This window comes from Ovis aries, chromosome 5 (assembly GCF_016772045.2).
Source record: "Ovis aries strain OAR_USU_Benz2616 breed Rambouillet chromosome 5, ARS-UI_Ramb_v3.0, whole genome shotgun sequence".
Classification (NCBI taxonomy): domain Eukaryota; kingdom Metazoa; phylum Chordata; class Mammalia; order Artiodactyla; family Bovidae; genus Ovis; species Ovis aries.
In genome coordinates, this window is record NC_056058.1 from 103,746,913 (window position 1) to 103,765,370 (window position 18,458).

Genomic DNA, 18,458 nt, shown 5'->3' on the forward strand with positions numbered 1-18,458 from the left:
CTTCTTAATCATGGACATGGACTATTTCTCCATTTCTTTCTTCTTTAATATTTTTCATTGGAGACTTGTAATTTTCCACATAGATTCTTGAACATATTTTGTTAGATTTATACATCAGTATTTCATTTGGGGGGAATGCCATTTTAAATGACAGTATGCTTTAAATTTCAAATTCCATTTGTTCATTGTGGGTATATCAGAAAGCAATTGACTTTTTATTAAACTCCTATCTTGCAAGCTATTTATAGTCACTTAGCTCTAGAAGTTTTTTGTTGTTGCTATTGGTACTTCTTTCAGATTTTCTACACAATCTCTCATCTGCAAGCAGATATAAATTTGTTCCTTCCTATCCAGCCTGTGTACCCTCTATTTCCTTATTTTTGTCTTAACTGCATTTGCTGGACGTTTAGTATAGTATTGAAAAGCCATGGTGAGAGGGGATATTCATGCTTTGCTCCTGATCTTAATGAGAAAGCTTCAAATTTGTCACCACTGAATATTGTATTAGCTTTAGAATTTTTATAGATATTCTTCACAAAATGGGGGAAATTCCACTCCATTGTTAATTTTAGCCATGGTTATGATGATTGCATAGGTTTATATGTGTGACAAAACTTTTCAAATTGTGTACCTTAAATATATATGTTATTGTATGTCAATTACACATAAATGACATTTTTTAAATAGTTCAAAAAAAAGTCTTGATCTCCCACTCTTTTTTAATAAACAGGGCTAGCAACCCCATGTTGACCTCACTTTTTCTTTCTTCATGCCTGGGGAAGGGAAGCCCTGAATCGGTACAGGAAGGCTATTCCAGTCTTAGACAAGAGAAACTAGCTCTCCTCCCAGACTTGCAGTTAACAACAGAGAAAGACTACAGGAATTCACGAAACCATTGGACTATTTGCTCTGACAATGGCCTCAGCTACAGGACATGTACATAACTTGGAAGTTCTGTGATTCCTGAGAACCACAGTCACTGGTGATGGGCAGGGAGGCCTGGAGTGCTGCAGTCCATGGGGTCACAGAGTCAGACACGACTGAGCAACTGGGCTGAACTGATAGTCCCTGGAAGGCTTACGGCTGGACTTTTACAAGGATCCTATCCCATCCAGTTTGCTTCAGGTTCCTCTACTCCCTATTTACTTATTTCTTCTCTGATGTGTTCTTTTTTTAATGTAAATCTGAGTTTCTGACCTATAGGATTCTCCTTCTTTCTAAAGAATGTCTTCTATCATTTCTTGCAAGGCACTTCTGCTGGCAACAAATTCCATTTTTGTTTCTCTGAGAAAGTTGTTATTTTGCCTTCACTTCTTGCAGAATAATTTAACAGTGTACACAATTCGAAGTTGATGGAATTTTTTTCTCTCACCATTTTAAATATCCACTCCATCCTCTGTGATTGCATGGATTCAGAGGAGAAGTCAAAGTAATTCTTATCTGTGCTCTTCATAGGAGAGGAGCTTTCCTCTTCTGGCTTACTTTAGGATTTTTCTTTATGTTTGACTTCCTGTATTTGAAAATAATATGCCTAAGTAAAGTTGAGGGGTTCCTTTTGGGTGTTCCTTGTACTTTCTGGATCTGTGGTTTGATGTCTGACATTAATTTGGGGAAATTCTCAGTCATTATTATTTCAAATATTCCTTCTGTTCCCTTCTCTTTTCTCCTCTGATCTTCCCATTTTAACCAGACTGTACCTTTGGTAGTTGTACCACAATTCTTGGATATTCTGTCCCTTTTTTTTTTTTTTTCCACTATTTTTTCTGTTTGATTCTCGGTTTTGGAAAAATCCTACTGAGAAATCCTCAAGCTCAGAGATTCTTTCCTCAGTTGTGCCCAGTCTACTAAATTCATTAAAAGCATTCCTAATTTCCGTTTTACAGTGTTTTTGATCCTTAGCATTTCTTTTTGGTTCTTCCGTTGAATTTCCACCTCTTTGCCTGCATTTCCCATCTGTTCTTACAAGCTGTCTGTTTTATTCACTGGTACCCTTAGCCTATTAATCATAGTTGTTTTAAATTCCAGGTCTGATCATTTCAACATCTCTGCCATACCCGAAATTGATTCTGATTTTTTGCCTTTCAGTATGTCTTATGTTTTTTTCTCGATAGCCACACATGATGTACTGGATGAGAGGAACTGCTATAAACAGACCTTTAGTAGCGTGGTAAAGTGTGGGGAAAGGAGAAGTAGTCTACAGCCCTGTGATTTGGTTGCAGTCTTTCAGTGAGCCTTTGGCTCTGAGTTCTGAACTTCACACATGCATCTCAGTTTTTCCCACCACTTCGGTAAGGCAGAATTGTCGGTATGGGTGGGAATCGGTTATTTTCTTTCCCTCAAGCCAGCGAGGCTCTGATAAAAATCTCAGCAGGCAAGGATCTGATAAATTCTTTCCCAGAAGCTGACATGCTTAATAACAACACAATAGTTTGGCATGCTGAAAAGTTCTTCCTTTTCCCCTTCCTCTGTCAGAAGCAGGAGGGAGGTTTTCTCCAGCATTCATTATGAGAACCTGGGAGAGCTTCAGGAGGCAAAACTCTACACAAGTGTGGAAGCATTCCAGCGGTGGGGGCCCCTTGGGGCTTTTGCCTCTCAGACATGCCAGCCTGCACCTCCAGCAATTCGTCAAGTGTACTTCGGGTTTTCCTGTCCCGGCACTGATTTCTGCAGAAGCTTCCATTCTGGTGGGTTCTTGTTCTCTGTACTCATCTGTCTGTCTCCCCAACTTGGAGGTGGGGTGGGGGAGGATGGGCAGCAGTTTGCTCTGTTATCTAATTTCTTTTATAACGTCTAAGAAAAGTTCTCAATTTTTTAAATCTGTTCAGCGTTTCACTTGTCGTTAGGATGGAGTAGTAACTTCCAAGTGCCTTACCTGCTGGACTAGAAACCAGAAGTCCCAGACAATACTTTAAAATAAAGAATTCTTAATTCTAGCTAGTAGAGGTATCTGCCTGGGTATGTATCATTCCAAGTCCTTTTTTCTAGCTGCCTGTATATAGGTATATAGGCATGCACCTCTCTGAGTATATGTTTGTGTGTGGGTGTATATGTGTGTATATGTATATGCATAAACATAAATACATTTTATATTTACATATACTTTTTCTTCCACTGAAAAAAGGATCAATCTTCTTTTAAAAAATAGTATTAAAAGCATCAAACAGTGAAGCATGGATCAGAAGATATAGGCAAAATATATAACTAATATATTATGATTCCATGTTTTTAATTTATGAATTAGTAAGGATAATGTAAATACCACAAATAAAAGTAAACAAAATTTATGAATTAAACAATTCACAGAAAGGAATCATGAGGTTATGAGAAAACAATTGGTTACTACATTAAAAAAGAGGCTTTTCCTTTTATAGAATGGAATGTACCATTTAAAATATCTAGAAGGAACTTTCCTGTCAATCCAGTGGTTAACACTCTGCATTTCCAATGCAGAGGACACAGGTTTGTTGCCTGATTGGGAAACTAAGATCCATATGCTGCACAGCATGGCAAAGGAAAGAAAGAAGTATAACTTTAAATAAAAGAATCTTCAAAAAAAAACAGTGAAATAATATTTCACGCTAATCACATTAAGAAAAAAATCTGACAATATCAGGAGTTAGCAAGGATCTTTGTTGGTGTTCAGTCACGAAGTTGTGTCCTACTCTGTGACCCCATGGACTGCAGCACGCCAGGCTTTTTGTCCTTTGCTATCTCCTGGAGTTTGCTCAGATTCATGTCCATTGAGTCAGTGATGCCACCCAACCATCTCATCCCCTGAAGTCCCCTTCTCCTCATGCCCTTAATCTTTCCCTGCACAGGGTCTTTTCAAATGAGTCAGTTCTTTGCATCAGGTGGCCAAAGTATTGGAGTTTCAGCTCCAGCATCAGTCCTTCGAATGAATGTTCAGGGTTGATTTCCTTTAGGTTTCACTAGTTTGATCTCCTTGCTGTCCAAGGGACTTTCGAGAATGTTCTCCAGCACCAAAGTTCAAAAGCATCAATTGTTTAGTGAAACCACTATTCACTATTGGTGAGGGTATAAATTGGTTCAATCTATTTGAAAAAAAATCTGACAATTAATAAATCTGAAGATAGAATAGCATGACCCAGCAATTTCACTTCTAGTTGTATATCCTAGAAGGACTTGCGTGAGGGATAAAGTTGTATTCATATGAGACTGCTTACGGCAGCATTGCTCATAATACTACTAAAAAAGCTGTAATAGCTTATGTCCATATATAGGAGAAGAGATAAATGAATGATGGGCCAAATATCCAGTGCATGGAAAATGAATGAAGTAGAACTACATAATCAGCATGAATGAATCTCAAATATTTGTATCAAACAATGAAAGCAATAGGCAGAAGTATGCATCCAGTTTAGTACCATGTATAAAAACCTTAAACCATAGACATGATGTAAAATTATAAAAAATGCACTGGAACTTTAAATATCAAAGTCAAGAGAGTGTTTCCCTGGAGGAGGACAGAGGTGGTGGTTGGTGGAATCAGAGAGGATATACTTTTTAGCTTTAGTGTATAAATGATGTATTTTTCTGAAGTTTTTGACAAGTTATTGGGTATGCTGATTTTTATTCATTTCTGAGTGACTCGAACACTTCTAATTTTTAAAGCGTACAAAGCATACAAAAGTAGATTTTTAAGGTTTTCATGTAAATTTCAAATCAGGAGGCTAAAAGTCTTTATCCCATAGTATTTTCTATGACCTATATGGATGTAATAATGATTAAGAATTAAAATCTATTAGCATTTGACTCCAATGCAGTCTGTTAGCAATTTGGAAACCTGATTGTGTTTTAAACAGTTTTTATTGTGTTGTTGTAAACATAGGATTATGTTATGATAATTATTCAATATAACCACTGATTTGTGTAGTCTTCTTTGGATTAAAACATTATTGTCCACACTGTTCGGTAGATCAGAGACGTAGAGGGAAATGTGACTACGATTTGGTGTCTCAAGTCAGAGTTAAATATCCTGTGGATTGGTCGTTGTTCATTCTCTCAGTCGCGTCTCTTTGCAACCCCATGAGGAGCAGCTATTTCCCAGAATTTGCTGAAACCCATGTGCATTGACTCAGTCGTGCCATCCAACCATCTCATCCTCTGTTGCCCCCTTCTCCTCCTGACTTCAATCTTTCCCAGAAGCAGGATCGTTTCCAATGATTAGGCTCTTCGCACCAAAGTGATTGAGCTTTCACTTCAGCATCAGTTCTTCCAATGAATATTCATGGACGATCTCCTTTAGGATTGACTGGTTTGATCTCCTTGCTGTCCAAGGGACTCTCAAATCTTCTCCAGCACCACAGTTCAAAAGCATCAGTTCTTTGGCACCCGGCCTTCTTTATGGTCCAGCTCTCACATCTGTACATGACTGCTGGAAAAACCATAGCTTTGACTATGCAGACCTTTTTTGGCAAAGCATTGTCTCTACTTTTTAATATGCTGTCTAAGTTTGTCATAGCTTTACTTCCCAAGAGCAAACATCTTTTAATTTCATGGCAGCAGCCGCCATCTGCTATGATTTTGCAGCCCAAGAAAACAAAGTCTGTCACTATTTCCATTGTTTCCCCATCTATTTGCCATGAAGTGGCAGAACTGGGGAAACAACAGAATGGGAAAGACTAGAGATCTCTTCAAGAAAATTAGAGATACCAAGGGAACATTTCATGCAAAGATGGGCTTGATAAAGAACAGAAATGGTATAGACCTAACAGAAGCAGAAGATATTAAGAAGAGGTGGCAAGAATAAACAGAACTGTACAAAAAAGATCTTCACAACCCAGATAATCACGATGGTGTGATCACTCACCTAGAGCCAGACATCCTGGAATGTCAAGATGGCATTAATCCTGGAATGTCAACTGGGCCTTAGGAACCATCACTACGAACAAAGCTAGTGGAGGTGATGGAATTCCAGTTGAGCTATTTCAAATCCTAAAAGATGATGCTGTGAAAGCGCTGCACTCAATATGCCAGCACAGTTGGAAAGCTTAGCAGTGGCCACAGGACTGGAAAAGGTCAGTTTTCATTTCAATCTCAAAGAAAGCCAATGCCAAAGAATGCTCAGACTACCACACAATTACACTCCTTTCACATACTAGTATTGTAATGCTCAAAATTCTCCAAGCCAGGATTCAACAGTACGTGAACTGTGACCTTCCAAATGTTCAAGCTGGTTTTAGAAAAGGCAGAGGAACCAGAGATCAAATTACCAACATCTGTTGGATTATCGAGACAGCAAGAGAGTTCCAGAAAAAAATCTATTTCTGCTTTAGTGGCTATGCCAAAGCCTTTGACTATGTGGATTACCACAAACTGTGGAAAATTCTGAAAGAGATGGGAATACCAGACCACCTGACCTGCCTCTAGAGGAATTTGTATGTAGGTCAGGAAGCAACTGTTAGAGCTGCACATGGAACCACAGACTGGTTCCAAATAGGGAAAAGAGTATGTCAAGGCTGTATATTGTCATCCTGCTTATTTAACTTATATGCAGAGTACATCATGAGAAATGCTGGGATGGATGAAGCACCAGCTGGAATCAAGAGTGCCAGGAGAAATATCAATAACCACAGATATGCAGAAGACACCACCCTATGGCAGAAAGCAAAGAAAAACTAAAGAGCCTCTTGATGAAAATGAAAGAGGAGAGTGAAAAAGTTGGCTTAAAACTCAACATTCAGAAAACTCAGATCATTTTTACCTCTGGTTCCATCACTTCATGGGAAATAGATGAGGAAACAGTGGATACAGTGTCTGACTTTATTTTGGGGGGGTCCAAAATCACTGCAGATGGTGACTGCAGCCATGAAATTAAAAGACACTTACTCCTTGGAAGAAAAGTTATGACCAACCTAGATAGCATATTGAAAAGCAGGGACATTACTTTGCCGTCAAAGGTCTGTCTAGTCAAGGCTATGGTTTTTCCAGTGGTCATGTATGGATGTGAGAGTTGGACTATGAACAAAGTTGAGTGCTGAAGAACTGATGCTTTTGAACTGTGGTGTTGGAGAAGCCTCTTGAGAGTTCTTTGGACTGCAAGGAGATCCACTCAGCCCACCCTAAAGGAAATCAGTCCTGAATATTCATTGGAAAGGCTGATGCTGAAGTTGAAACTCCAATACTTTGGGCACCTGATGCTAAGAACTGACTCATTTGAGAAGACCCCGATGCTGGGAATGATTGAAGGCAGGCAGAGAAGGGGACTACAGAGGATGAGATGGTTGGATGGCCTCACTGACTCAGTGGACACGAGTTTGAGTAAACTCCGGGAGTTGATGATGGACAGGGAGGCCTGGCGTGCTGCAGTCCATGAGATCGGAAAGAGTTGGACACGAGTGAAACACTGAACTGAACTGAACTGATGGGACTGGATGCCATGATATTAGTCTTTTGATTGTTGAATTTTAAGCCAACTTTTTCACTCTCATCTTTTACCTTCATCAAGAGACCTTTAGGTGTTCTTTGCTTTCACTAAGAGGGTGGTGTCATCTGCATATCTGATGTTGTTGATATTTTTCCCAGCAGTCTCCATTCCAGCTTGAGATTCCTGTAGCCCAGCGTTTCTCATGATGTACTCTGCATATAAGTTAAATAAGCAGGGTGACAATATACAGCCTTGACGTACTCCTTTCCCAATTTGGAACCAATCCATTGTTCCATATCCAGATCTAACTGTTGCTTCTTGACTTGTATACAAGTTTCTCAGAAGGCAAGTAAGGTGATCTGGTATTCCCATCTCTTTCAGAATTTTCCACAGTTTATTGTGATCCACACAGTCAAAGGCTTTAACATAGCCAATGAAGCAAACGTGGATGTTTTTCTGGAATTCTGTGCTTTCTCTATGATCCAACAGATGTTGGCAATTTGATCTCTGATTCCTCTGCCTTTTCTAAATCCAGTTTGTACATCTGGAAGTTCATGGTTCACATATTGCTGAAACCTGGTTTGGAGAATTTTGAGCATTACTTTACTAGCGTGTGAGATGAGTGCAATTGTGTGGTAGTCTGAGCATTCTTTGGCATTGCCCTTCTTTGGGATTGAAATGAAAACTCACCTTTTCCTGTCCTGTGGCCACTGCTGAGTTTCCAAATTTGCTGGCATATTGAGTGCAGCATCACTTTTTAGGATTTTATATTGCTCAGCTGGAATCATCTTTTAGGATTTTAGATAGCCCAGCTGGAATCCTATCACCTTCCCTAGCTTTGTTCGTAGTGGTGCGTCCTAAGGCCCAGCTGACTTCACAGTCCAGGATGTCTGGCTCTAGGTGAGTGATCACACCATCATGGTTATCTGGGTCACGAAGATCTTTTTTGTACAGTTCTTCTATGTATTTTTGCCACCTCTTCTTTATATTTTCTGCTTCTGTGAGGTCCATACCATTTCTATCCTTTATCGAGCCCATCTTTGCATGAAATGTTCCCTTGGTATCTCTAATTTTCTTGAAGAGATCTCTAGTCTTTCCCATTCTGTTCTTCTCCTCTATTTCTGTGCACTGGTCACTCAAGAAGGCTTTCTTATCTCTTCTTGCTATTCTTGGAACTCTGCATTCAGATGCTTATATTGTTCCCTTTCTCCTTTGCCTTTCACTTCTCTTCTGCTTGTAAGACCTCCTCAAATAACCATTTTGCTTTGTTGCATTTCTTTTTCTTGTGGATGGTTTTGGTCACCACCTGCTGTTCAGTGTTACAAACCTCCATCCATAGTTCTTTATCCTATGGATGAAGAAGATAAAACATAAAAAGGACCCTAAGTATAATGGGCAGAGGATTTTTAACTGAACTATTTAGTTAATATTAATTAATACATTATTATTCATCAGAAAAGTCCTGATGGCTTTCATGTCTTGTATGAGCCAGTCTATTCAAGGTTCCATCTGCCATCATTGCTGGCTAAGTTCTTGAATTTCTTCAGAAGCATACAGAAATGTTGGCACACTTTATTTCTCCACTATAAATGGGAATTTCCCTGTTAACTTTTTTCCCCTTTGATTGTATTTATTATTCTTAACACAGTAAAGAATCTTAAATAGCAGTATTCTTGTCCCAGAAGACAAGATATTGTCAAAATGCACAAAGAAATAATAATAATAACACAAGGAAATACCTTCAATGAAAGCATAAAGGAGAGCAAATCTGAAAGTTCTAGTTGTTTCTTTAAAACCAATGGGAAGTGGACAAGTCACGTTTATACATACATGGTCACTAGATTCGCTGAATACCTTAATGAGTTCTCAAAGAGATTGTGTTGGTTTACAGACATGAACCATTTGGGCCATACAAGTTACCAAAGAAACGCATTGAGAAACATGTTCACTTATACTTAAAAGTAAATGATTGGTTGTTCATTTTATAAATTATGTCCATAAATTCCATATAATTGTGAATCCCTATTTATCAACCTTTTTTTAAGTTTTTTTTCTAGCCTAAAATATCTGGTATCATTACAGTCAGGTTAACTGAATAACAGGACAATGGCAGAGGCTCTTTCAGTTCAGCCTGTTGGTAGAATCTGTGCCCTGTGCCTGGAACAGCTACATGGTGTTACTCTGCTATGCATCTTCTTTTCCAGTTGCTCAGCCTCTTCCTCAAATATGGAAAAAGGCATGTTTACGTGGTCCAATATCTGTCCATTCCCAGAACAGATATTCTTTATGTGCAAATCAATTAAACACAGTCTGTTTCATTTGTACTGCACACACACACACACACACACACGGTTTCCTTTAGGCAAGGTTTAGGTGAATCATGTCTTAGCAAAACTGAGTCTTTAAGGCCAATACAATACAGTCGAGTACAGTGCAATGCACAAGCCTTTTCCAGTTCCATTTCATTAAATTAGATGACATCTGGCTGAATGTTTCATTTTAAAAGCGGAGTAACAATTTTATACCATTGTCAAAGATTTCTATACCATTTATAAAGTTACGTGAGAATATTTTGATTTTAATTTTCTTGGCAGCTCAACAAAACATCACTCTTAAATTTAGCTAGCCTGTGTGATCTTTGTACTTCATTACTCTTCCTCCAATTTAATTATCGTACAAGCTTTTGTAAGTGACTCATATGCTCAATATTTCAAGCAAATGCAACCATTTTTTAATCTCACAGGAAGCACTTGTTGGTTGTTGACGTTAAGCACATGTGACAACTCATTAGAAAAAGAAATATACCCAAGAAAACTTTGCGACTCAGGGCACTAACTCACTTGAAATTTTAAGTTAATTTATCTCTATTTTTCCTGCAGTATTAGTACTGTGGATTGTTGTAGCTATTTCCATTTTTCACCCTTATCATAATACAGATCATCAGGCACTTTCCTGCAGCTTATACTTTTTCCTGAGAATATCTGAGATAATTATCCAAGTCATTATGGTTTTACAAAAAATATACACTAATATAAAAATAATGGACTCTAGAATTGTGAATCATCTAGCTATTAGAAGCCACACTGCCTCTTATCAGTTATGTCTCGCCTCACTTTTTTATTTAAATAATCATTCACTTACTGAAGGGGCCATAATTTAAATCAGCTGATTCATCTTCCAAGTTTTAAGCTAGAGCATACACACACACAAAAATTGTTGTTGAGTACAAAGAGACTAGTTGATTTATTATGTTCATAAACAGATTTTAGCATTAACTATCTCAGCAGTTAACACACACAGACCTTGGCCTCCTAGTCAGGTTGACACTCCTAAGTCGGGTCAACTGAATTTTTTCCTCTACTCTGAAGAAAGCAGTAACTTTTTACAATAAATAGCTATAGAAAAAGACAATCACACCAATTTTTTAAAAAATAATTAAAGAAAATCTATGCCCTAGGAATTGGAGAAGGAAATGGCAACCCACCCCAGTATTCTTGCCTGGAAAATCCCATGGAAAGAGGAGCCTGGTAGGCTACAGGCCATGGGGTCGCAAAGAGTTGGACATGACTGAGTGACTTCACTTTCACTTTCATGCCCTAGGAATAGGTTTAAAAACAGAGAATGAATCTGGGGGCCTTTGCAGACTCAGGAAGAGAAAGAAGGAGGGGTCTCGTTAACTCGTGCTCCTGGTCAGTGAAAGAATGCTGACGAAACTCTCCTTTGCCAGAGGCTACCTTTGTGGCTCAGAGGTTAATGCGTCTGCCTGCAATGCAGGAGGCTTGGGTTTGATCCCTGGGTCGGGAAGATCCCCTGGAGAAGGAAATGGCAACCCACTCCAGTACTCTTGCCTGGAGAATCCCATGGATGGAGGAGCCTAGTAGATACAGTCCATGGGGTCACAAAGAGTTGGACGAAACTGAGTGACTTCACTTTCTTTCACCCTTGTCTAAAACTCTGTCTCTTCAGAGTTGGGAGTTCGAGAACTCCTCCTGGGCCAGAGCTGGGAGTGCTGCTCACCAAATCAATGCTGGGGTCTCAGTAAGATCCCAGGGCAGGGAAAAACACCCAGAACGAGAGGGCAGGTGGTAATGAATCTGGGAACGGTGGAAGGCAGGCAGGAAAGACAGCTCACTCAAGATAAATTTAGGAAGCACTGAAGATGAGCACTAAGGAAGAAACGGCAAGGCTGAGAGACTTAGTCATTACCAACAAAATAAAATTTTTTAAATTTCAAAATGACTATGATGTAAAGTCTTGGAATTCCTTATAAAAATTCAGGGACTTCCCTGGGGCGGTGGGGGAGGTTATCAGGGATTTCCCTGGGGGTCCAGTAGTTAAGAATCTGTCTTGCAATGCATGGGACAAGGTTTGATCCCTGCTTGGGAAATTGAGATCCCACAAACTGCAGAGCAGCTAAACCTGGGCACTACATCTACAGAAGCCCACAGGAGGAGCGCATGGGGCAGCTACCGAACCAGATCCTCGAGGGAAGTATTCCTGCCTGGTAACAAAAGAGCCCGCATACTGCAACTTAGACCCAATGTGGTCAAATGAATATATATATTTATATTTTTAAGCTGAATAAGCAAGAATGAAATCAAGAACAGATGAAAAAATACAACCAATGAGAAATCTAAAACGAAAGTATTTGTTGACTTTTTTTTTTTTTAAGTCTGTATTACACAAAGAGAGATTCGGTTCATTTTAATCTCAGGACTAACCAACCCACTCAGAACGCAGCACCAAAAGACAGATTGATATGGTCCACCAAATGCAACTGGAAAATGGACCATACTTCAAGAGAGAATACCTGTGAATGTTCCAAGATTTAAAATGCAAAAATGTGTAAATAAAAGTAGGTCCAACTTAGGCACAGCATGGTGAGACTGCAAAGCAGTAGATACGAAAATATTGCTCAGCAGGAAAAGGCAGAAAACTTTGAAAATAAGATTGAAAGTTGACACAGACATTAACTGAAAAAGTCCTTTACTTAAATGGTTAAATATCCCTTCCCATTTTTCAGTTTTATGCACACCCTATATTCTGATGTTACTAGAGCCCGTTTTGTTTTGAAATTATAGCTAAGAAACATATATTAGAATAGCACTTATATTTTTATACAAAATTATTTTGTGTAAAATAATTTTTACACAAAATTAAAAAAGCATTTTACAACAGCTAAAATAAAGTTGAATACAGAATGTAGAATTCCCTCCCAGAAATTTAATATTTTGAATTGATTACTGAACTATGGTCATTAAAACCTCCCTGCACTCCATGTACCGCCCCCCCCTCATCCTCACCCCCCTGCCATGAGCGTGGAAATCCCAGCAGTTTTAAGGTGTGCTGCTGTGATGTAAAATTAATCATCTTGTCACCTGTGAGCTGATGATTTACTAATATAAGCCCAACCATGGAATATATTACAGTTGCAGCCTAGTAACAGTATAGATATGAATGAGAAAGTATTTCTAGCCAAAGACTGAAGATTTAGATATGTACAAATTCGGAGAGTGGAGAGAATCCCCCACTTAAATAACGCTCTAGTTTTAAAGTTTGTGTTTTTAAAAATCATGATAGATCTTTCTTCCTCATTGTAACCATGAATGACCATATCCTTCACCGGGTAATGAATGTTTCCTTAAGATAATTATTTAATTGCAGTCGTAATTTTTCCCAAAGATAGTATAACCATAATTAAATTTGTCCTCTTAACGAAGCTATCCACTAATCAACAGTTTCTTAGTATGATTAATTTTAAAGATAACGTTATTGGAGGGAAGGGGGAGGGGTTATTGTTTAATGGGTGTAGAGTTTCAGTTCGGGAGGATGAAAAAGCTCTGGAAATGTATAATCGTTGCATGACTATGTGAGTGTCCTTAATGCCGCTCAAGTGTACACATAAAAAGTGGTTAAAATGGCAACTTTTAGGCTATGTGTATTTCATCACAGTAAAAAAAAAACTTCGGGAAAAATATAACTGTATCAAAGTTTTAGAAGAATAAGGAAACCCGTGGTGCCAGTTGTAGTCAAAGAAATGTCTCTTCATCCTTGTGAATAAAAATTAGCGTGAGAATTATCAGACTTCTGGATTGTGACTATCCTAATTGATATTTTCATCCTTGTCCCTTTTTCAGTTTGTGTGGCCTTCTCCAGTTAGAAATTTACTACAGATCAGTATATGTCACTAGTCTTCCTAACAGCTCTAGCTTATCTGATCCAAGCTAAACTAAAAACTGCCCTGTCGTTTCTGTTAACCTTTTGAGTTTGAGGCAATTCTTAGAGCTTCTCTCTCATCAATTGCCTGTTCCTCCTGGGTACCATTCCACAACGAGGCTTAATCATAGAATTCTAGGGTTGAGGAACCTTAAAAAGCACTGTGACCTTTCCACTTTGGCCACAGCCACTCAAAAACCATCCTAACAAAACAATATAGATTGTGTTGTCTTTTGGAGCTGGCTCAATCTCATAATTCTGTCCATCAGGAATTGTTCTCCTTCTTGAAACATGAACTGAAGATCTAAATCTGTCAGACTTCATTATTAAGGCACATTTCTTCTTGTTCTTGCTAAAATGAAATGGGGGTGAAAATTGATTACTTTCTGTATTAATTTTTTACATCCAGTTTTTGAAGACCATTATTAAATTGATATCAGATCCTAGCTGTCTCTTGTACAGCTAAATAATTCTCATTCTTTGAATGTTAACACAGAAGATTGGATTTCTATTCTTATAGAGTCTGTGATCATTTTCTTTTTCCTTCCGAAACTCCTATTTCTGTAGGTTATAGAGGGGATAATACTCAAATAAGATAATTGTTTTAATTTGTATATTTTCTTACCTTTTAGGACCATGCTTATTTTTTAGACGAAGAAGGCAGTGGCACCCCACTCCAGTACGCTTGCCTGGAAAATCCCATGGATGGAGGAGCCTGGTGGGCTGCAGTCCATGGGGTCGTGAAGAGTCAGAGACCACTGAGCGACTTCACTTTCACTTTTCACTTTCATGCACTGGAGAAGGAAATGGCAACCCACTCCAGTGTTCTTGCCTGGAGAATCCCAGGGATGGGGGAGCCTGGTGGGCTGCCATCTATGGGGTCGCACAGAGTCGGACACGACTGAAGTGACTTAGCGTTAGCATTTACTTTTTAAGAAGGCAGAAATTCTACTACAGACTTATGTATAACTTAAGATTAATTGTGTCTCTCACATAACTATAACTACACTGTCAGTATTTACATTTGCCAGTCATTTCTTTTATTTGTATCAGTTATATTGAACCAGATTTTTATATTAGCAATCATGCTTTTCCAATTGATACCAAATAACTTTTAAATGTAACATTGATCTCAAAGAAAAAATTGAGTTTTTCTTTTGTGTGTTTGCTTTTTAAATTGAGGGGTAGTTGACTTACCATATTATATTAGTTTCAGGTATACAAAATAGTGATTCATTATTTTTACAAATTATACTCCTGGAATTGTTATTTTTACAAATTATACTCCTGGAATCAAGTTATTTTTACAAATTATACTCCTGGAATCAAGATTGCTGGGAGAAATATCCATAACCTCAGATATGCAGACGACACCACCCTTATGGCAGAAAGTAAAGAAGAACTAAAAAGCCTCTTGAAAGTGAAAGAGGAGAGTGAAAAAGTTGGCTTAAATCTCAACATTCGGAAAACTAAGGTCATGGGATCTGGTCCCATCACTTCATGGCAAATAGATGGGAAAACAGTGGAAACAGCGTCAAACTTGATTTTGGGGGGCTCTAAAATCACTGAAGATGGTGACTGCAGCCATGAAATTAAAAGACGCTTACTCCTTGGAAAGAAAGTTATGACCAACCTAGACAGCATGTTAAAAAGCAAAGACATTACTTTGTCAACAAAGGTCTGTCTAGTCAAGGCTATGGTTTTTCCAGTGGTCATATATGGATGTGAGAGTTGGACTATAAAGTTGAGTGCCAAAGAATTGATGCTTTTGAACTGTGGTGTTGGAGAAGACTCTCGAGAGTCCCTTGGACTGCAAGGAGATCCAACCAGTCCATCCTAAAGGAGATCAGTCCTGGGTCTTCATTGGAAGGACTGATGTTGAAGCCAATACTTTGGCCCCATGATGCAAAGAGCTGACTCATTGGAAAAGACCCTGATACTGGTAAAGATTGAAGGCGGGAGGAGAAGGGGATGACAGAGGATGAAGTGGTTGGATGGCATCACTGACTCAATGGACATGAGTTTGGGTGAACCCCTGGAGAAGGTGATGGACAGGGAGGCCTGGTGTGCTGCAGTCCATGGGGTCACAAAGAGTCAGACACAACTGAGCGACTGAACTGAACTGAACTAAACTCCACTTAATGTTATTATAAAATATTGTCATCATTCTCTGTGCTGCAAAATATATCCTTGTAGCATATTTATTTTGTACATAGTTGTTTGTACGTCTTAATCCCCTACCCCTACCTTGCCCCTCCACCCTTCCATATCCCTACTGGTAACCACTATTCTATTCTGAGACCCCCAATAATATGAATGTTGATCCACTATTCTATCTTCCAGATCACTTATGCATTTTTCTGTGTCATTTAATCTGCTGCTAATTCCCTCCAGTCTGTTTTTCATTTCAGTTACTTTATTCTTCAGTTCTGACTAGTTTTTTATTTTTTCTAGTTCCTTGTTAAAATTCTCACTGTGTTCATCTAATCTTTATGCTAATTCAGTTATTTCTCTTATTACTAATGATTTGAGCTCTTTATCTGGTAAATCATTTATTTCTGTTTCATTAGTTAGCTATTCAGGGAGTTTCTCTTGTTCTTTCATTTGGAGTAAATTCCTTTGTCTTCTCATTTTGCTTAGCTTCCTCTATTTCCGTGAAATTAGGTGAAACAGTTACCGATGCAGTCTCGAAGAGACGTCCTTATAGGTGAATAGCCCTAGAGAGTCTATGCGTGTCCAGCGGCTTCAGTTGGATGGATGGGTCTGCCTGTGAGCACAAGTCATGTCTTTCCCTGGGGTCTGCCGGCCGCTGTCACCTTGGCAGGATGCTGGGGCTGGAGATGAGGAGCTAGAACCAGCGTCACTGGTGAGCCAGGGCGTTTCCTCTGCTCAGTGACCAACACCAGCCCAGTGGAAATGGGGTCCAGTCCCCAGAGGTGCTGGAGCAGAAGCCCCGAGGGTCAAGTCCCCTAAGAGCGTGCCCTCTGCCATCCGGCACCAGCACCCTCGGCCCAAGCCAGGGCACACTCGGGGGCAGGCACGGAAGCCCGGCCAGCTTTCCAGGTAGTGTCAATCTGCTGCCTCTGACTTATGTCGGAGTAAGCGTGTGCGTGCACACTCTTCACAAGAAGGATCCAGGTTTCTTACAACACTCTGCTTAGACCCACTGGTTTTCAGGCCAACTGAGAGGACTCCTAAGGGTCAGTCCCCACGCTGGAACACCCCGTGTGTGACTCCAAACTCGCTCTCCAGGGAGGATTTCTGAGCCCAGGTGACCTCCCATCTTGGGTGTCCCCCCGCCCCAGCAGTGCAGGTCTGACCTGATCGCTTTTCTTCCCTTTCTGCCCACTTCTGTGTGAATCGTTCTTATCACCTTGGTAGTACAAGAGTCTCTCTGCGAGTCTCTGGTTTCTGTTCCTGTATTCTTGATGTGTTCATGGGAGGACATGAACTCCCAACCCTCCCATTGGAGGTCTTAAACTTGGTCTTAACCTCCAAAAGAGTTGTCGTTATTGACAACATTTATTGATCCCATGTACATGTCAGGATAGCTTCAAAATATAAAAAGAAGAAATCTTGTTTATCTTAATATCTTGCTTAATTGCAACTTTTAAATGCAACCAAATGCTGGTTAATTTTCCAGATGATGTAGACTCTCAACATGTTTCTCTGTGTGTCAACTTGCTACTGTTTTGTTTTGTTTTTTTTAATTAGGTGACTAAGAAGAGGCATTTTTGAGCATGCATCATATAGCAATTGTATATTTCCTGCAATAATAAAAAACCTATTTTATTAAGCCCCTTTTCACCCCTTAAGAGGAAAAAAGCTATGTGGGTCTCCATCCCACAGAGAGAGTGAGATGCACCCTGTAGTTCTGTGAAATTACAGAGAGTTAGCCACGCGCATCCAGTGTGAGGAATGGTTTGCTGAGACATACAGGCCGGGCAAAGGAAAGCTAGGGAATGGCAGTCATCATAACGGTGACAACTTTAATAGGAGGAATGCTTCAAAAATGAGTGTTTTACAGCAGGTAAACTCTCCACAACCTGCAGCTTGTACATAATATCTGACCTGGTCTGGGCTCCAGACAGCTCTGGTTAAGAACAGCACACGCTCAGTGCCAAGCGAGACCAACGAGATTCCTAAGCCATGATGAACACGAGCAGGGGAGGGAACAGGGCACCCATGCCACGGCCAAGCTGCTCTTCCTGGTCCCCCAAGGTGATGAAATGTGTGACTGTCACAAGGCTCAGTAATGCTGGTATAATTGGGTTGTACAGGGAATATAGGCCAGCTGCAGAAACAGTATGTGCTTTGACAAGGAGTGTGTTGCAAGCCACTGCCAGCCTGTGCCTGCTGCCAGCTCCACTCAGCTACAAATAGAAATGACGCTGCACAGTGGGCCACAGCTCTCACAGTAGCCTTCACCAACCACTGCTTGAAGACCAGGCGGGATCTAGGATCCCAGAGTGCATGGCAGCCTTCAAGTCAGTTACACGTTCCAACATGCCACTTCTTAAAGGATGCCCCGGGTTCATCTGCATTGGCATCGAAAGAAAAGCTCGTTTAAAAAACCTTCCCCCCATCTCAGGCGTATCTCTAAAAGCAGGGCCTAGGAAATTGCATTTTTCAGGTTTCCTGGTGTTTCTTATGAACACCGGCCTGAGAGCCAAGGTCAAGCGAGCCAAAAGAGAAACACCAAAAGCAGAAGTGACAAAACCGTATAAAGGAGAGGAAGACAACGTCGTCTTGCGTGCTGATTCTGCTTTGCAATTTACCAAGCAGTTTCATATGCACTCTTATTTCTCCACAAGTATAATTACAGAAAAGAATACCTAGGAGATCTGAGTTGTCT

At 39.8% G+C, this 18,458-nt stretch overlaps 2 long non-coding RNA genes across 2 annotated transcripts in view; one reads left to right on the forward strand and one right to left on the reverse strand.

The window, feature by feature from the left end:
* Positions 1 to 2,501: 2,501 nt before the first annotated feature.
* LOC132659911 (uncharacterized) lies at positions 2,502 to 15,803 on the forward strand. Its single transcript, XR_009600944.1, has 2 exons — positions 2,502 to 2,684; positions 14,236 to 15,803. It is a non-coding gene; the product is annotated as an uncharacterized LOC132659911 (long non-coding RNA).
* LOC132659912 (uncharacterized) overlaps positions 4,809 to 18,458 on the reverse strand; it is a 55,683-nt gene continuing 42,033 nt past the window's right edge. Inside the window, exon 2 of the long non-coding RNA XR_009600945.1 lies at positions 4,809 to 8,735. This is a non-coding gene — a long non-coding RNA (uncharacterized LOC132659912). The remainder of the gene's footprint in view (positions 8,736 to 18,458) is intronic.